This window comes from Pteronotus mesoamericanus, unplaced genomic scaffold (assembly GCF_021234165.1).
Source record: "Pteronotus mesoamericanus isolate MK-2021 breed Mesoamerican mustached bat unplaced genomic scaffold, CSHL_Meso_final scaffold_85, whole genome shotgun sequence".
NCBI classification, from domain to species: Eukaryota; Metazoa; Chordata; class Mammalia; order Chiroptera; family Mormoopidae; genus Pteronotus; species Pteronotus mesoamericanus.
The window spans coordinates 4,135,337-4,154,041 of NW_026555329.1; positions in this window are offsets into that span (position 1 = coordinate 4,135,337).

Consider the following 18,705-nt stretch of genomic DNA (forward strand, 5'->3'; position numbering starts at 1 on the left):
ACAACATCTGCTGTTTGCTCAGCCCGGGGCCATGAGACGTGGAGTTAGGCGGTACTCAGGTGCCCAAGGTGACCGGAGGAGGCCAAGGAAATTAGGCCCAAGGGCCCCGCTCCCGCCTCTGCTGCCAAGACCACATGGGCTGCTGCCCCAGGCTCCCCCGGGGCCCCCAGCCTTCCACCCACTCGTCCCAACAGCCTCAGCGCGGGAAGGGAGGCAGGCTCCGCCTCTCCCCAGGAGTGACTGAGCGGTACCAGGGCAGACCGTCCAAATTACCTGATTAGACTAAATTTGTTTAATGGTTTATTCTGGTAAAATATACATAAAAGTTCGCCACTTTAACCGCTCTCAAGTGTACAGCTCAGTGGCATCAGTTGTGTTCCCACTGTGCGACCCTCACCGCTGTTCATCTCTAGAGCTTTCATTGTCCCGTGCTGAATTCTGTACCCTTAACTGAACCTTTAAACAAAACTGGACCCTGAGTTAATTTGTTCATGCTAACCAGTGGGCGAAGGGCATGTGAGGAAGACCAGATCATACCAGCAAGATGAAAGCATTGGCTTTTTCTCACTTGTGAGTTAGTGTGAGTTAGCTTTGCAACCTCACAACAACATGATTTAGTCAATCCCACTTAACAGAATGGTTTGCTGAGAACCAGAGGTTAAATGACTTGACCGACCCAACTCTTACAATTAGTCAATTGTGTGATTGAGATATGAGCTTGTATCTGACTTGTTTCCAAATCCAGCTCCTTCTACAGAAAGATGCAAACAATGTGATCCCAGCACTCTTGTCTCTTCCAAGTTTAAGAATTTGTTCTCTAAGTTTTCTTTTATCACAGCCCAAGGACATTTTTTCATTGCTTTTTTAGAAAGAGAGGAAGAGAAAGAGGAAAGGGAAGAGAGAAACATTGATTGGTTGCCTCCTATGTGCACCAAGACCAGCAGCTGAATCTACAACCTAGCTCTGTCCCCTGAGCAGGGACCCAACCTACGACATTTTGGCTTATGGGACAATACTCCAGCAAACTGAGCGTACCAGACAGGACTTGTTCTTTAATTTTTGTTCCAAAGTTTTCTTCAGGCCTTTGAACTTGACACAGGCAGTTCAGTGGTTGGGAAAGAACCATGCAATGGGACTTGGGAAACCTCATGTAGTTAGTGGTGAAACCTCAAATGGGTCCCGTACCCTCTGCAAGTCTCATTTAGTCCCAATGGCAAATAAAGAGATTGTCACTAAAGTTCTCCCTATGCTGCTGCTCTGAAATCTCAAGATTAGGTAGAAATGTTCTTTGGTCAATCAACACATGTTCATGAACGCCAAACAGGAGCCAGATGCCACCCCTGCCCCCTGGGAGCTTACGTACAGATCACAGAATCTGCCCTGAATTATTCTCTTCTGCTTTCTCCTGAAAATGGGAGTTATTTGGTGGTGTGCAAGAAGTACATTGAAGGTTGAGAAAATGCTGTCAGCTTCTGAATCATCGTGCTTTTATGGAATCAAAATTACCCATGAGTGAGCAGTTGCTGCAAGCCTATCGACATAGCCCTTAGCCTGTGCACATTCATCCAGCCAGCGATGCAGGGAGCACAGGAACGAGAGAGAGAGAGAGAGAGAGAGAGAGAGAGAGAGAGAGAGAGAGAATCGGGCTTCTGTTCTTCTGGATTAGAGTCCAATGGGGTAGTGGGTGGAGGGAGAAGACAATGAACACATAAACAGATAAATGTTTGGTGTCACCAATGAGGAAATACTGTAGAGGTAAATGTTCAAGGAAGGAGGCAGGGAAGACTGGAGGATGTTGCTGTTTTATGTGACAAAGAGTATGGTAAGGGAGGGTTTCTTTGATCCAAGACTTGAAGGGACTTGAAGATGAGAAGGAAGAATGGGAATAGCAAATCCAAGCCCGAAGCAAGGGTGTGGCTGGTGCTGCTGACCAGAAGGCCAGTGTAGACGCAGCAGCACGGGTGGGTGGGGCAGGGATCAAAATTAGGTCAGGGAGGGACTTAGGGTCAGAGGACTTGGTTTTTGCTCTGAGTGAGATTAAGTCAGTAAAGGGTTTGTAAAGGGTTTGGAGCAGAGGAGTGACAAGATTTAATTTATGAGAAAGGGTCATCTGGCTGCCTGGCGCAGACTGAGGGAGGCGGGGGAACACAGGCAAAACCAGGCGGCCCAGTCCGAAGGTGATCAGACTCATCCAGAGAGAGATCGTGGTCATTTGGACCGGGGTAGAAGTAGTGGATGTGGAGGGAAACAGAAAGAAGCTGGAACTATTTTGAAGGCAGAATCAATGAGGCTGGTTGAAGGGTTGGATTTGGGACATGGGAGAAGGAGAGAGGTCAAGGATGCCTCCCAGGTCTGTAGCCTGAGCTACCAGGAGGATGTTGTTTCCAAGAACTGAGATAAGGAAGACTAGGAACGGAGCAGATTTGGGTGCTGTGGTAAAAAACTGAGGTGGTGATTTTTTCCAAGATGTACTCTTAAGTAGGCAGCTGGATATACAAGTGTAGTAAAGGGTAGGGCGGGAGGCTTGGGTTACTCCAACCCTGCATGTTTGAATGAAAAAAAGACTGGCTCTTGACCATTTCCTGGGAGACACTCTCCAAGCCTTTGGAACATGGCTCCTGACAAAAGTGGTTTAAAATATCTGTGACCTTGGGCTGTGCTAGAGAGTTTGTCTTAAAGAGTGACTTAGAGTGGGGGCTTTGGGCCACCCTGTGTCGGTGTGACCTCTGGAGGGACTGGAAACTAAGTGACTAGGGTCAGCCACGTGGGTGCTCCATGCCTATGTGATTGACCCTGGACATCAAGGCTTTCCTGGTTGACAGTACCCTACATGTTGTCACATAGGGTTGCAGGGATTTCTCCTGTGAGAAATCCTCTTCTATCTCCCTCATCTCTCCATCCCCACACTCATGGGGACTGAGTCCTCCTTGGCCCGCCTGTGAAGCTCCCCTTCTTTACCCCTCCTCCACCCCCCATCAGTTCTCGCTGGGCCGAATGGGGCGTCTGTCTACAGCCCTAGCTCCTTCCCATCCATTCTCTAAGCTGCAGCCAGAGAGATTTTTCTAAACTCCGATCACGTCATTAATCCCTTCATAATCCTTCTCAGCTCAGAACACCTCAGCATGGTATGCATGTAACAGAGCCATCAAAGCCCAGCCTTTGGAATTAGAGAGGCTTGGGTTGGAACCCTGGCTCTTTTGTTGACAGTTTCCTCAGGTTGTTGTGAGGATCACTGGTTGCTGCCATGTTCCGAGCACCCACTCTCCACCAATCGCTAGTCCAAGGCTCCCTTAACATCCCCACTTACCGAGAAGGGGATCGAGACCTAGCGTGGGCAGGTTGCTCACAGTCACAGCCTCAGACCCGAGAAAGCCAGGGTCAGGTGCTCTCAGCCTTTAAGTTGGAAGCTCTCAGAAAGTGACTTATTGGAGGGGAGTGCAAGGTCTAAAATATTTTCATAATAATAGTAAGACACTATTTGCCTTTTTCATTCTCTCACAAGAGTTCAGTGGAGTTTTCCAGAAGTGACGTGACACGTGAGAGTGCCGCAGGTTAATGCAGGAGCAGCTGTGAGAACCCAGCCATCTTCTTTTAAGCCAGGCACTAATGACCTGGGCAAAAACATAAAGCCACGCTATTCTTCCCTCTAACGTTTTTGTATTGGAGACCAGAGCTATGTTTTATTAAACTGTGTTTTTATGTTAACATATAATGGGTTGATTATCCATATTTTAAATGGAGTAACGTTTCTCAGTTTGAGTTTCTAAGACAGTAAACATCAACAGCTGCAACTTACATAAGCAAAGCTCTCTGGGGTTGTCTATAATTTTTAAGAGCATACAGTTTTTTTTTTTAAAGCATATTTGATCTTAAAAAACAGTGTGAGAAATGCAGCACTAAGCTGTACATAATATATGCAAATTGCTTATCATGGTGCCTAGTGGAGAGTGAAGGCTCAATAAATGGTAGTTTTTACTATTTTATAAGGCACCGCAAATGAACAATAAATACACTGGCCTGCGACGACTCCCAGCCTTGCTTCTTATCACTTTCCCGTGGGCACTGTTCCCTCCTGTTAGCTGAACTGCCATGAGGCTCAGGTGCCCCTGCGTTCACACGCCCCCTTCCGGACTCTCCCACCACACCCACCTGGCTCACACCTGCTTCCCCTTAAGCCTGAGCTGGAGCATCTACATCTTTTAGGAGACTTCCTGGAGTTCGGCACTACGGCTCTAACTCCCTGTCCAGTGATCTTCTGGTTCAACTCTACTGACTTGGGCAGAAAGTCACGGAGATTTTGTTGATTTCCTTGGAAGGGACTGGAGAGGGAGATTTTGTTATTACCCATTCAGTGCACTTGAGAAAGAGACCTTTTTCCTGGCACAGCAATTTCCCAATTACTAGAATAATACACGCAAGAAGGATCATGGGCCAGGCCAGTGCTTCCCCAAATGGAGCGTAGAACCCTGGCATTCAGGTCCGGTGCCTGCTAATATTCAGATTCCTGCCTCCATGTGTGACCTACTGAGTCAGACTCCCTGGGAATAGGGCCTGAGAATATGATCTTTTAAAACACAGTCCTGTGTTGATCTGGTGCACCACTATTCTAAGTTCTACTAGGTCCCTATGCCATCCAATGGGAGACAAACATAACTAAGACACTGTTCTGCCCTTTGTGGAGCTCATGTTCTCTGGAAAAAATATATAACAATGAGAGAGAAAATAACCTACAATGAATATTGACTATGCATGGAAATTTAACAAAGGAAGAGTTGGTTCTATTGGTAAGAAAGTCTGGGAGGATTTCACAGAAGGTGTGATATTTGAGTTGGTTTGCATGGGTATTTTTAGGCAGAGAAGGACAACAATGCTATTTGGGACAAGGAGAAGAGCATGTATATGGCACATAAAAGGGCACAAAACCATATGGCACTCTTTGCCTTGGTGTTATGTTCAACCAAAAATCTTTCTGCATATTAGTTTGGTTATTGAGCTGCTGTATACTGGATGGTAAACATGAGTTTTCCAGCCATTGGAGAGACATTTGTGGATCCTGCATTACTAATCAATAAACTATTATCCCAATTTATCAATTAACCTTGGTTGGGGTGTATCAGTACCCCAGAACATGTCAGGTGTCAAAATTAAGTTTCTAACCTGTAACATGACAGCCCTCGGTGTGATTTCACAGGGCGTGAACTAACTGCTCCACGAGGTCTGCCAGAGAACCAGCTGAGCTCTCAGACCTCCTGGAGCAGACACTGCCGACTGTTTCTCAAAGTGATACCTTCACCCCCTGTACTTACAGAACTTTGACTCTGTTTGGATATGGGCGGCATTGTGTTTGAAGGAGGCCAAGCCTACTCTGCAGCCCCGGCCTTTTGATCAGGCTATTCCTCCTCCTGAGTTGCCTGTGACTAACTCAGGATGCAGTTTTTGTCAATGAGATGAGGGAAGAAATCTTCTGGCAGCTTTGGAAATGAAGAGAGGGCCATCTCTTTTCCAGCCTTGGACTGTTGTTTGTGCAGATTGTTTCTGTAGTCATCATCACACCAGGAAGAGGCCAGGCTGAGGACAACACCAGGAGATAACGATGATGGCAAGAAATGGGGACAGAGCCCCGGTTTTGGGTGGTGTTGCTGAGTCTCTGAATCAGCCAGCCTGTAACTGTTCTACCGTTGCACGTCTTGAGACATGACATGACAAATGTCCTTATTTGTTAGGCCATTTTTAGTTGGGTTTCTCTTTTTGTTTCTTTTCCAGCTGAATGTACACTAATGACACCCCGCCCACGCAGACAGATACAAACAGTATACCACATGCCACTTCCCCAACCTGGAAACTGCAATTAAGGTGTCACAGGAAATGTTGGAGCAGCCTTACGCCTGGGCCTTCAGGAGCTGGAATATATTTATGGACCTAGAAAATTATTCCAAATCCCACTTACTTCTATAAATAAATAAGATTTCTTTTTCTCCTCAAGGACAGGTTAATCCCCTTCCTTAGTACCACTCCAGCTCCATACATACCATTCCACAATTAGCAACAACTTTCTTATCCGAGCATCTTTTTTCTCTGATAGCTTCCACCATACTCAGAGTTTCTCCTATCTGATTTCTCTCTGGATGTCTTTTGCCTCTACAACTGACTAATGCATCTACATTTCAGTTCTTCTAGAAAAAGGTCACATCTTTGTGGGTAGGGCTGTCATGCCAAGCCATCTTATCAGCTGTTGATGACACTATACATTGATTGCACCTGGGTCATAGGTCCAGCCCTGGTCCGCCCAGCTGAGACCTAGGTGAAAGGTCACATGGTACCAATATGACAATTTATGCAGAAAGAGGCACTTAGAAGTGAATTGTGTAGTATGGCAGGCATTGTGAAGTACAGTGCACACTATCTGCTCAGTATTATGGCACCTTCCAGATGTTCCTCCTATATTTATTCTCTTAATTCAAAATAATAGAAGGTTTGGCTGGGAAAGTGGACACCTAGTAAATGACATTTCCCAGGCTCCCACTAGGTGTGGCCATGTGACTATATTCTGACTCTAAAGTGAGCACAAGTGGTATGTTCAGCTTCTGGGTGGTGCCTTTATTACATTTTTTAAAATCCTCACCAGAGGATAAGTTTATTGATTTTAGAGAGAGAAGAAGAGAAAGAAACATCAATGTGAGAGAGAAACACTAATTGGTTGCCTCCCATAGGCAACACGACCAGGGACTGAACTCACAACCTAGGTATGTGCCCTGACCAGGGATCGAACCTACAACCTTCTGGTGTATGGGATGACTTTCCAACAAACTAATCCACCCAGCCAGGACTTGTTCTTCTTTCCTCCCTCCCTCCTTCTCTTCCTTCCTTTTTCTTCCTTCCTTTTTCTTCCTTCCTTTTCCTTCTTTCTTTCTTTCTTTCTTTCTTTCTTTCTTTCTTTCTTTCTTTCTTTCTTTCTTTCGTTCTATACACAATACACATATTCTTGGCAGAAAAATGACAAAATGAAGTTTGGTTTCATAAATGTTTTTTAAGCACAATAAATGGGAACAATGCAACTCATTAGGATTTGACACCCCTAGGTTGCCCCAGAGACACCATTCCCACAGCATAGGGCCCGTGTGCTGATCTGATTCTCTGGCAATGGGGGAGGGGAGGGAAGAGGGGCCGCCGTGCTTCTTGGAAGCAGAGGAGTTCGGACTCACAGACAAGATATGACCTTGCTTCTCCATGAAGCTACCTGCAGGGATGGCCCCAATAGGTGACAGTGACCCTCTGCATCTTGGGGCTATTCTGGGGGGGCCGTGGTATCCAATATCTTACCTTCTGTCCCTAAGAGCCATCTTCAACCCCAAGCATTTGATGGTTAATTCCTCAAGTACATTCTCTGCACTGCTTCCTGCTCCCTCACAAAACCCCGAAAGCTGTGCTCAGGCCGCGGGCGCTGTTTTCGGTTCGAATAACCCGCACGCCGGATTGCGATCCTCCCCCGCACACGGGGGGGACTGCCTCTGTGGCCACTGTCCCGGTGTTCAAGTTTTGTGGGTTGATTAAAATGTTTTTTTCCATTTTCCATTTTTTTCCTGAAGAGTTCAACCTGTGTAGGGAACCCAAAATGTTATTTCCCGTAACATTTCTTTGGAGTTTACGTTGTTCATGGTGGACATTTTTGTTCATTTTTGAATCATGAAAAGAATTCACTACTTTCAGAAAGAGAAAAAATTTGAATAATTATAAGATAAAAGGAAAGAATAAACTGGAAATTTCCTGAGTTCATGCCACCCCTAAGAAAATACTATTAATATTTTGGCATATAATTGTTCACTTTTTAGCATTATTTCTATTACATACATTTCTATATCACACACATCAATGAATTTCTGGTCCTTTAAGAAATGTAAGAGAAAGAAAAAAGAAGAACTGTAAGGAAATGATTTGCATCAGATGGGTTTGGGAAGTAAACCGCCTTCGGCACAGGCGGGGAGAATGTTAACGGGGTTCATTGGGAGACAGCAGTTCAAATCTGCTCCAAAAGGTTTCAGTGAAGGCAACCCATGAATGCTTTAATTTTAATTGAAAAAAAATTTTAATTTATTGATTTTAGAGAGGGGAAAAGAGAGAGAAACATCAACTTGTTGTTCCACTTATTTATACATATATTGGCTACTTCTTGTATGTGCCCTGGCCAGAATTAATTGAATTTTAAATGACATCAACGTTCACCCTGGTGCGGCGGTGAAGACCTAGTTATGAAATGAAGCCTCGAATTGCTTCAAAATATAATTGGGGGCGTGGGGATGGAGAGGGGCCCAGATGAAACAGCATCTCTGCGGGTGATAACATTAGAAGCTGGATGGTAGATACGGGAGCTCGTTATACTATTTGTTCCCTCTTCCTGGGTGTGGGTTTAACGTTCTTCCTAACAAGTTCAAGCAGACAACGATTAAGCCCCGGCGCTGGTGCACAATGACAGATGGAACTTTGACTCGGACCCTTCCCTTTTCCTATTTGAGAATTCCTCTTTTCTCAGAAGTGCCAATGCCGTGACTAGTAGATTAGTCATATAAAATTAACCACCGTGGCCAGCACCCACGAGCTCTTCCTCAGCACAAGGCGTCCTTACCAAAGGTTCTAAGCCGCAGAACAACGCCAGCGGGTGGGGGAGGGAGAGAGCGGCAGCCTCAAGGGGAACCAACAACACTTTGCAAGCCTGGAACTGGCATGGAATCCTGGTTGTTTCACAAATCTGTGTTGATTCTGCATTCTAAACACTGTGGTTTTTAGGCTAATTAATTAATTAGCCTCAATTTCTCAGTCAGTGAAATGGAAATAATTACCCTGACTTCATAGCACAGAAGTAAATCAAATTATGCATGTAAAAATTATCATCCACAAGTTTTGAATCATTTCACTGTTATCCTGAAATTCACCTATGGTTATGGCAATTATAAGTTAAAAAAATTAGCTGGCAGTGTGCTCGACATGCAGCAAGTGGCCAGCAGTCCTCCCCACCCTTCTCCTGAGCGCGGATGAAATCCCAAAAGTCTTTGCCTTTCTAAACTTACAACTGAGTTAGGAAAATAGTGTGTCCATATAATAGTTTGTAACAGGAGGAGAAAAAAATTGTCATGAAGCCTGGTATTGGAATTGCTCTTAGGAAAGGAATTACCTGTATTGGGAAAATAACTTTGAACAGCACTGTGGGGGAACTATGCCATTTCAAGAATCTGGCTCGGCTGGAGTCAAACCACAGAGATGGCAAAATCCCAGCACCACCTATTGCATCGTGTTTAGTTGATTGCTTGCTTTCTTGTAAACTCTTCCTATTTCTAGCCCCAAGTATTCCGTAACACCTTTCACACACGTAGGCCTATGTGGGTGGTATTTGTATACATGAAAGACAAGGGCTGGATTCCATGGCTGGGTCACCTCCCAAGGCAGGAAGGATGAGGTGGCTTTGCAGACCAAGGATCATAAAGCCAGAAGTGAGCATGAGACTGAAGTCCTGGGAAACGCATGAACTCTTTGGTGAGGTGCTGGCTCTGGTTTGAAGGCTTAAAGTGAAATTTGGATATTTTAGAAAAGTCATGCAAGCAACATGATACAGTTTGTGCTCAGTGGCAAATGTCATCAGAAAATGACTAAGAGAAAGATGGCTTCTTTGGAGCAATCATGACGGAGTTGTGGAGGAGACGGAGGGTGAGCAGGGCCTGGAAGTCCCTCTTGACTCGGACCGGTACAAGAAAAGAGTCTCTCAGCCCTGGCAGGTGTGGCTCAGTGGATTGAGTGCCAGCCTGCGAATGGAAAGGTCGCTGGTTTGATTCCTGGTCAGGGCACATGCCTGGGTCATGGGCCTGGCCCCTGGCTAGGGGACATGCATGCGAGAGGCAACTGGATGATCTTTCTCTGCCACGTCATTGTTTCTCTCCCACTCATCCTCCCTCCCTTTCTCCTCTCTCTATAAATAAAATCTTTTTTTTTTTTTAAAAGGGTCTCTCAGAAAGACAGAATATCCCCTCCTAAAAAAAGCAGGACCACATGTTTATAACTTAGACCCCACATGCTTTCCAAAGAGATTTGTGCATCTAAGAGACACACATCTACATAAATATGGGGAAATTCAAGATAAAAAGAGATCAGAACCATGAAGAAAAAGCAAAGAAATAGTTCCGGGAACAAGGGAGGGTGTGGTTCTGGCATTGGAGCCTCTGGTAAAGCCTAGGCAAAAGGAGTCGCGGAGTTTTCCGTAGCTGACAAAGGCTGTTATACCCGCTCGGGAGGAGAGCATTAGATTCTAGGAAGAGTTTCTTCCAGGGCACGTTTTCATCTCTATGTAGGTAAGTTCCTTGGCTCTGCGAGACCCAACGGCCCACGCTCTCAGTGTTGCAGAAGACACAGGAAGGCTCTGGTAAAGGTGGGCCAGAGAGGGAGCTATACTGACAAATTACGATTATGACAGGTAGTTAGCCTTACAAATTCTTGAGATGCGCATAATATATCTGAAGCCAAGAGTCTCCATAAAACATGAAAATAAGAACTGATTATTAATCAGTAAATGGAAGAACAACATGAATTGCCATCAAGTAGGAACACAATTAAAATGAATTAGTCATAAACTATATTAAAATGAAGGCCACAGATATGTGAATTTATGATTTGCACTAAAATGTGTAAGAATAATAATAGCACTTTATCTTAAGCTATCAAACTTATATTTGTTTTCTGTGTGCTTCAGATACTGGCTATATGACCTGAGATGTTTAAATCATAAAACAGAATTATAGCCCGAATGACTTAAACAGTGATGTAAAACTAAACACTGAGTTTGTCGATTCCCAAGAGCTTAGAAGCGCCTGAACAGAATTGAGTTCATGAAGAAAATGCAGTGAAAAAATTTTTTATTGACATTGATGAGTTTCCAGGAGACTGCAGGCAGATTCTTCAGGGATAGAGGTGGGAAAAAGGAAAGCTTAGTCTGCCGCTGAGTGCTGCCTTGCACACCGCCTGTTCCGGTGGCCTGCCTGACCGGGGAGGCAGCCCAGGGTTCAAGAGCACAGTGCCCCATAAGGAGGCAATCCCATAACGTAACCAGTACCCACGACCACCCCATCCCTGTAGATCCTTGAATGTTATTGGGTGTTTCATTGTTTGAAATAACACAAGTCCTATAAAAAAAAAACAACTAAATTACATATTTTTTTTAAAGAAATAACCCAAGTCCCTGGCAATTAGGGTCTTCATCTCTTAAATCAAGTGTCATCTCAGGGCTTTTTAAAAATAAATAAAAGATTTATTAGCATAGAGACAGAGAGGCAACCAGCCAGGAAAAAAAAAAAAAAAAAACCAACAAAAAACAAACCCAAAACCAAAAAAACACACCCTTTTAAGTTCTAGTGACCTGGATTTCTGAAAAACTATCGAGCCATATGGAAATCCATTTCTAAAGTTCCAACGCCATTTGCAAAGCCACAAACCAGATTAATCATGGAAACTACCAGCATCTGATGAGAAAGACATTCACAAAATCAACTGCTATTATTTATAAGTCACCAAATATATACAAGGCACTGTGCCAACTGCTTACCCTACAATTGGTGTAGAGAAGAGACTTGTTGGTGACACAGCATTGTCATGTCTGCTGTCAGCCTCTAGTCTCAGTCCCTGACTCCCACCCCAAAACTTTATGTAATATTCCACCTAGCTTGGAGAATGCTACTCACCCATTCCAATTCTTGCCAGTTCTTCTTCTGTTCAGTCCCAGGCCACGGCCAGGAAGGTGCTTGCCGGTCCTCCCATGCAGAATTCCCTCTCACATGTACCTAAGTTTTTGGTCCACAGCACTGCATTGGACCTTCTGACCCAGAATTTAAAAGTTGTAAGCAATTTCAGAGATCAAGTTGTTGAAGTAAGAAGCATCCAAACCTGCAGAGAACTTTTATAAGAATATTTGGGCCATGCTGGCTGGTGTGGCTCAGTGGATTGAGCACCGGCCTGTGAACCAAAGGGTTACCAGTTCAATTCCCAGCCAGGGCACATGCCTGGGTTGTGGGCCAGGTTCCCGGTTGCGGGGCGCACAAGAGGCAACCACACATTAAAGTTTCTCTCCCTCTCTTTCTCCCTCCCTTCTCCTCTCTGTAAAAATAAATCAATAAAGAAATCTTAAAAAAAAAAAAAAAAAAGGAATATTTGGGCCAAACTGACAACAATTGCCCAGAAGCAAAATCTCAATAGATTGAGAAAATGCCCTGGAGGATGGCAGTTTTGCAGCTTGTTTTATCATTAGACTAAAAGGGGAGACATGAGGGGGTTCCATGAAATCCATTGGTAGTAGATTAAGAAGGCAGGAGGAAGCAAAGCAGGGAAATCTCTGGGGATAGATAGAAAGACGAAAAGAGACAATACTTCTTTTACATTGGTGGGTACAGGACAGTTAATCATAAACGTTTATAGGACATGGGGATGGTACCCTGGGAACAAGATATCAATGAGAGGTTTGGTGGTCTTGTGCCCTGGTCGCGGCTGTGCCCTGAGGGTCTACAAAAGAAGGTTACTCGGACCTGTATGTTATCTTAGATACAGAAAAACAACAGACAGGCCCTCTTCAGGTAAAGACTGACCTTTGTCAAGGAAGCCACAGGCCTAGGACATGAGTGCCTGTCCTGACCTGCTTTTAGTTGGAATTGTTATGTTCAGACCACCCTATGTGGCTACTTTTGGTCTCTGAGTTTGCAAGGCTGCCACGCAGGCCTCCCCTGAGCTTGTCAGATGTAGTCTGTGGCCCCTTTTCCTCCACAGGGTTCACCTTCAATTTTCAGATGAAGCACACGGGACCGGAGAGGCAGAGGGCCCGTGCTGGCCACGAGGCCGGGGGCCCTGGGAGCGGGAGTGTCCTGTCTTCTGCTCTTTCCATCTTTTGCTAATGATGACGCTTGATAATTTATTGATGGGTGAGAAGCAACACATTGGAGAGTCTATGTGATCTGTAGCAACGGCCAGATGGTACTTAATAAAACATTAATAAAGCAAAAGCAGATGGCATTAATAAAGTATTTTACAAACATGCCTGAGAGTCATCAAAAGCATTTTTTTTCTGGACCTCCTAATAATGGAGAACTTATCAGAGAAGTCATAAAGGAGAAAACTGGCCTCTAAATTGTGATCTGAAAAAATGTTTTAGGGTCCTTGTAGATATTTTGGGTAAGAAAAGATTTTAAATGTAATTCTTGCTTAATGACGAGGCTTTTAAGAAGGAGGGTCCTACAATTTCCTCCTTGCTTGAAAACCCAGCCCCCAAACCAGACTACCCTATTTTCCCACTTTGCTAGAAGAAGAGGTTTCAGGATGGCATAAAAAATAATATATTTTAATATAAACACAACAGAAATCATTAGACTGGATTTTGGGGGTAGCTTTGTTCCCGGACAGGCACCTGCCCTGAGTGGGTCCACCACAGCGTGGTGTGGGCTCTTGACTTTGTGTAGGGAAGGTATTACAACACAAATCCAGGTGATTTGGGGAGTGCGTTTATTTAGGATGGGGACAGTGAAACCAAGGAAGGACTTAGGGTGGAAGAAGTGTTGACAGGAGAGAGCCTAGGCTCCCTAGGAAAGTTAGAGGAAAGGAGTGAGCCGAGGTGGGGCTGCCGTTTGCTCCCCTGCAAGTCAGAGAGAAAGGGGGCCCAGGAGACAGGACCCCCTGATCTAAGCCCAGTCAAGCTGCCTCTGTCCGCTTCTCTTCTGGCTACAAGTCTCCTTGGGACCCTTAGAGTTTAGGAGGAAGTGGAAAGTTCATGCCTGGGAAGGGGTATTCGCATGCACTAGACGAGCTTATGCTGCATCTTTGTCCTGAGGGCTCTTTATCTTTTTTTCTGGGGATGAGAATCTTAGGGGAAGGTGTCAGAAGAATATTCATTGGTTTTTCAGGTGTATTTTTAATATGCTGATGTGTCATCATGAGTGCATGTGGATTTTGGGAATATTCTTTGGTCCACTGTACTGTTTTACTTTTATCTTGAGTCTGCCTGGCTTTTAAGGGGTTTGTGTTATTTGTCTCCCTGACTTCATCTGTTCCTGGGCACAAATGACGTTAATTGGGTCTCTATTCTCTCTCTCCCAGACCAAGGAGGTTGAAGCTCTGTATTCTTTGGTAGGGAGGGGAGGTATAAATCATTCACTCTTAAGTGTCCTTGGTTAGGGGAGTTCAATTCTTGCGATTCACCAGCTGGCTGTAAGCTGCTCAAACTCTTTGGCCTTGTTAATTTCCTTCCTCATTCCACTTGCCCAGGAATTTTCCTGGCGTCTTACCGTCCTGCCTCAGTTGTAGGAGTCAATATTTCAGAGAACTTTTAAGAACAGAAGAAATAACAACCTGCGTTAAGTGAGTAAATATTAATTTACCTGAAAGTGAAAATCTGCACTTTTTGAATTGCAGTTAAATGTATGACTTCCTCCCAAAATTTACCTGTCAGGCAGAAGTCAAAAGGTAAGGCTTAGCCCTGACCGGGGTGGCTCGGTGGGCTGGGCGTCGTCCGCGGAATAAAGGGTCCTGGGCTCGATTCCCCGTCGGGGTGCAGGCCTGGGTCGCAGTCCAGGTTCCTGGTTGGGGGTGTGCGGTTCGGGGCATGTGAGAGGCAACCGGTCTTTGTTTCTCTCCCTCTCTTCCCCTCTCTCTAAAATAAATAAAATCTTTAAAACATTTATTTAAAAAAAAAAGTTAAGGCTTAGACTCAGCTCTTAGTTTAAATTGTGGTATCAGAAGTGCCAGGTTTTCAGGATGCCTTTAAGATTTAGTGTTTTTCTTTTGTAAAATAGGGATAATCATACTCTTTAGGTTTGTACAAAGATTCAACAAAACAATGTTCATAAGGGGCCATGGTGGACGCAGACATTCAAGGAATGAAGCTGGGGTATGAACCTGGTGCCCGCTGTTCTGACTAAACGAAAGGTGGCAGAGTTGTGAAGTCATCAGTGGTTTCCTTTTTGTAATCCTTCCATAGATCTTTCAATTTCCTCACCAAACCCTGCTCTCCAGAAAGGATCTGTATCAACATTTATGCCTTCATGGGATTGTTTGCTGCAGTGTGACTTCCCTGGGGAATATTTATATTTCAAGCCTATTTCTAACTCTGGGATAGGAGGCTATCCCGGAAGGACTGTCTGGCATTACCCTTGCCGGGGCAGGGTTGTGGGGGAGGAAGGAGAGATGAAAAACCGAACCTTGGGGACCTTTCCAACACGCTTGTTCGGTTTACCTGGATCCTTCTTTGCCAAGTCCCGATGAGACTAGTTTTTCCAGGACGCATTTTCTGACAACTTTCCTTCCCAGGTAAGAATGACTGGGTTCCATGGGCAAGGAACAAATTTTCATCTACCCTCACCGTTCTCCTGGCTGGTCTGTTAATCATATAGGCACGAGGCAGATTAGCCAGAGAAAACAACCGAACTTGATACCGTATCTACAGGAACCCCACACGCATGAGAGGTTAGGCGTTGGAAAGGGTGATACATGAAACACCCTGAGCTGGGGATGAGACAGTGCACTTCGGGGGCTTCAAAGCATCATTACAGGATGGTTAAGAAAAATAGGAAATAGAAGTTTGTCCTGCCCTATAGATAGATCAAAAGAAATGATCTCTGGTACTCATTTATTCTGGGCAAGGCTCCTAATTCAACCTCACCTAAGTGGTTAAAGGGAGGGCAGAATTTTCTCTTGAGCATGAGGCTAAAGCTGCTTTTAGCTTAAAGTAGTCTGCGTACCACGCAGGCACGTCTTGGGCTGGCTTGTTCTGAAGCCCCGCCGTTCTTTTTCAGCTTTTCCAGCCGGTCACTCTGCTGGTAGTTGTGAACTTGTTAAGGGCAGGGAGTGGCTTTAGTAAGTAGACAGTGGGCGCCCAATGATGTCTGTAAAATGAAAGAGGATTCCAAGGAACTGGAAACCAATAATGGCAGCCACCATTTCCAGGTGTCTGCTGGGTGACATATTAATCACAGTGACCGCGTGAGTTAGGTGTTGTCATCTCCGCTTTACCAATGAGGACACGGAGGCTCAGAGGAGTGGCAGCAGCAAGTGGGAGTGAAGATGGGACTCTCTTGTGCTTGTGCCAACTCCAGAATCATGAAAGAGCCTAGTCTGAATCAGCAGTCCGCACAGACACTGGCATTTGCCTGTTCGGTTGGTTTTTAGTGTTTGTATTGGAGTTCTCCAGAGAAACATGACCAATAGGATGTATCCATACAGGTATATCTGTGTAGATACATAAAATTTTCTGGGAAAAATTTTCTGTATACCTCTATACAGATATCTGTATATCTATATATCTATGAATATAGATATACAGATATCTATATATCTACATATAGATATATTGACATGTAGAGAGAGAGATATATCTATGTAGATACATCCTATCCATTTTGTTGGGTTCTATATATGGATATCTACATGTATCTATATCAGAGGAGATTTATTATAGGAATTGGCTCTCGTGATTATGAAACTCAGGAGTCCCACAGTCTACCATCCCCAAGCTCAAAACCTAGGAAAGCCAGTGGCATAATTCCGTTCACCTCTCAAGGCCAGAGGCCAGGAGCGCCAAGGTCTGAGGACGAGAGTGGATGCCCCAGCTCCAGCAGAGAGCACACTCTCTCTCTGCCGCCTTCTTGTTTTGCTCAGGCCCCGAGGGACTGGATGATGCCCACTGCCTTAGTAAGGCGTCTTCTTTACTCGGCCTACAGATTCAAATGCTGGCCTATTTCCAGACACGCCCTTGCAGAAATAACGTCTTACCAGCTCTCTGGTCATCTGTTAGTCTAGTGAAGTTGGTACCTAAAGTCAACCATCACAGGGTTGATGTTTTTGATATGATAACATTAGCACAGGAAGAGGGCTTTGCTTTCAGAAACAAGCCTACGTGAGCTGTGAATCCCTGTGCACCCACGTCTTACCGGTTGTCTAGATTCACCAGAGAAACACAGTCTTCGCCTGGCAGGCTCAGCTCTTTTGGGAAAAATGAAGCTTGAAGATTTCGAAGCATACTATGAGAAAAAAAATTCCACCTCTACCACCAATTTGAAACAAAGTAAACCCTCGCAGGGTGTCAAAGGTGTACAGAGGGTGCGGGGGCTCAACTCCTGGAACTCGTTGCTCTTCATGGTTCAGATGAGTAAATGTATTGCACTGTGCATCTAGCAATCAGTCAGAATTGAATGAGATGCGATGATCATGCTTCCTTGCCAAATTGCTTTTTTTCATTGCAATTAGCCTTTTTAAGAACCTTACCAAACAACAAATGTGTATACAGTTCCCACTCTCTGCAGCCAATTAAAACTCATCTTAAGAGGTTTTATCTGTACTACTTATTGTTGTTGATGAAGCTGTCGCCCTCACTCTATCACCTGCCTCTCCATGTTTTCTCAGCTATCCTTCAAACCAGGTGTAGGATTAAGAAGGTTTAATTTTTTTTTTTTTTACAGTATGTATTCTTTAATCCAAAAAATAATTTAAACTAAAAACAGGGTCGCTGCTGAGTGAGTTTCCCTAATTGGGATTCTTATAAAAGCCCTGAGTGTGGCCCACAACTTTTTGCCCTCTAAAAGCATTTTGGAGTTGAGTCTGCTACTGCTTTCAGAAACCCATTTCCTCATTTTTTTCCCCCCTGGGCTCAAAGTCTACCTTTTCTAGCTTCCCTTATGGTAAGGGGGACCATGTGACTGATTTCTGGGCACAGGAAGGTACCCTGAAGTGTCAGGCCCATGGAAACCTCCCATGAAGGGGGCACTCTGTGCCAGGCAGTCTTGGCAGCCGTGGAGGGAAATGGCAGAGCCTTGTTCACTTAAAAAAAAAAAAATTCATTCATTCATTTATTTATTTATTTTTAGAGGGTGGGGGGAGAAAGAGAGGAAGACAAACATTGATGTGTGAGAGAATCATCGATTGGTTGCCTTGCGCATGCCCTCAAGTGGGGACCTGGCCCACAACCCAGGCATGTGCCCTGACTGGGAATCGAAACAGCAGCTATTCAGTCCACAGGCTGGTGCTCAGTCCACTGAGCCATGCCAGCGAAGGTGGAGCCTGGTTTCTAAAGGGGTAGAGACTATTGTCTTCCACCCCCACCTCCCACACTCTAGAGCTACCTTTGATTTTTCACTGACTTCCCTTGACCCAGATACTTTTCCTCCACCACATGTTAGATGCTCTAGCCAAGCCTTCCCAGGGCACAGGACCATTGAACTTCTCACCCTTACCCTTGTTGCTTATCGGTCTGCCTTCCAAGACAGACTCCCAAGCAATATGAGGGCACAGACCACATTTCCCTTGCTCATCGTTGTATCTTCAGCATCTAAACTTGGCACATAGTAGGTGTAATAAATGTTTGTTAGATTAATGAAGGGTTGGATGCATCGACTTTGCCCTTCTCTGTGCTGGGTACAGCAAAATTAGATGCTGAACAGCCTTTACCAATAACAATAATGAGGTGAGAAAAGCATGCACCGCTCTGAACTGTGTGCCTCTTGAATGTTTCCAGATACCTGGTACCTGGCGGATAACTGCTGGTCTTCATTGCAAATATCCTTATGGCTGACAATGATGTATATTTCTACATGGACAATGGACAAAATATATGGAAGTTTTTTCTAACTTTGTCTATTAAAAGAGAATTTCATAGAAACAAGTGTGGTGAATTGACGAGTTGTGGAAATTTGCTGTTTT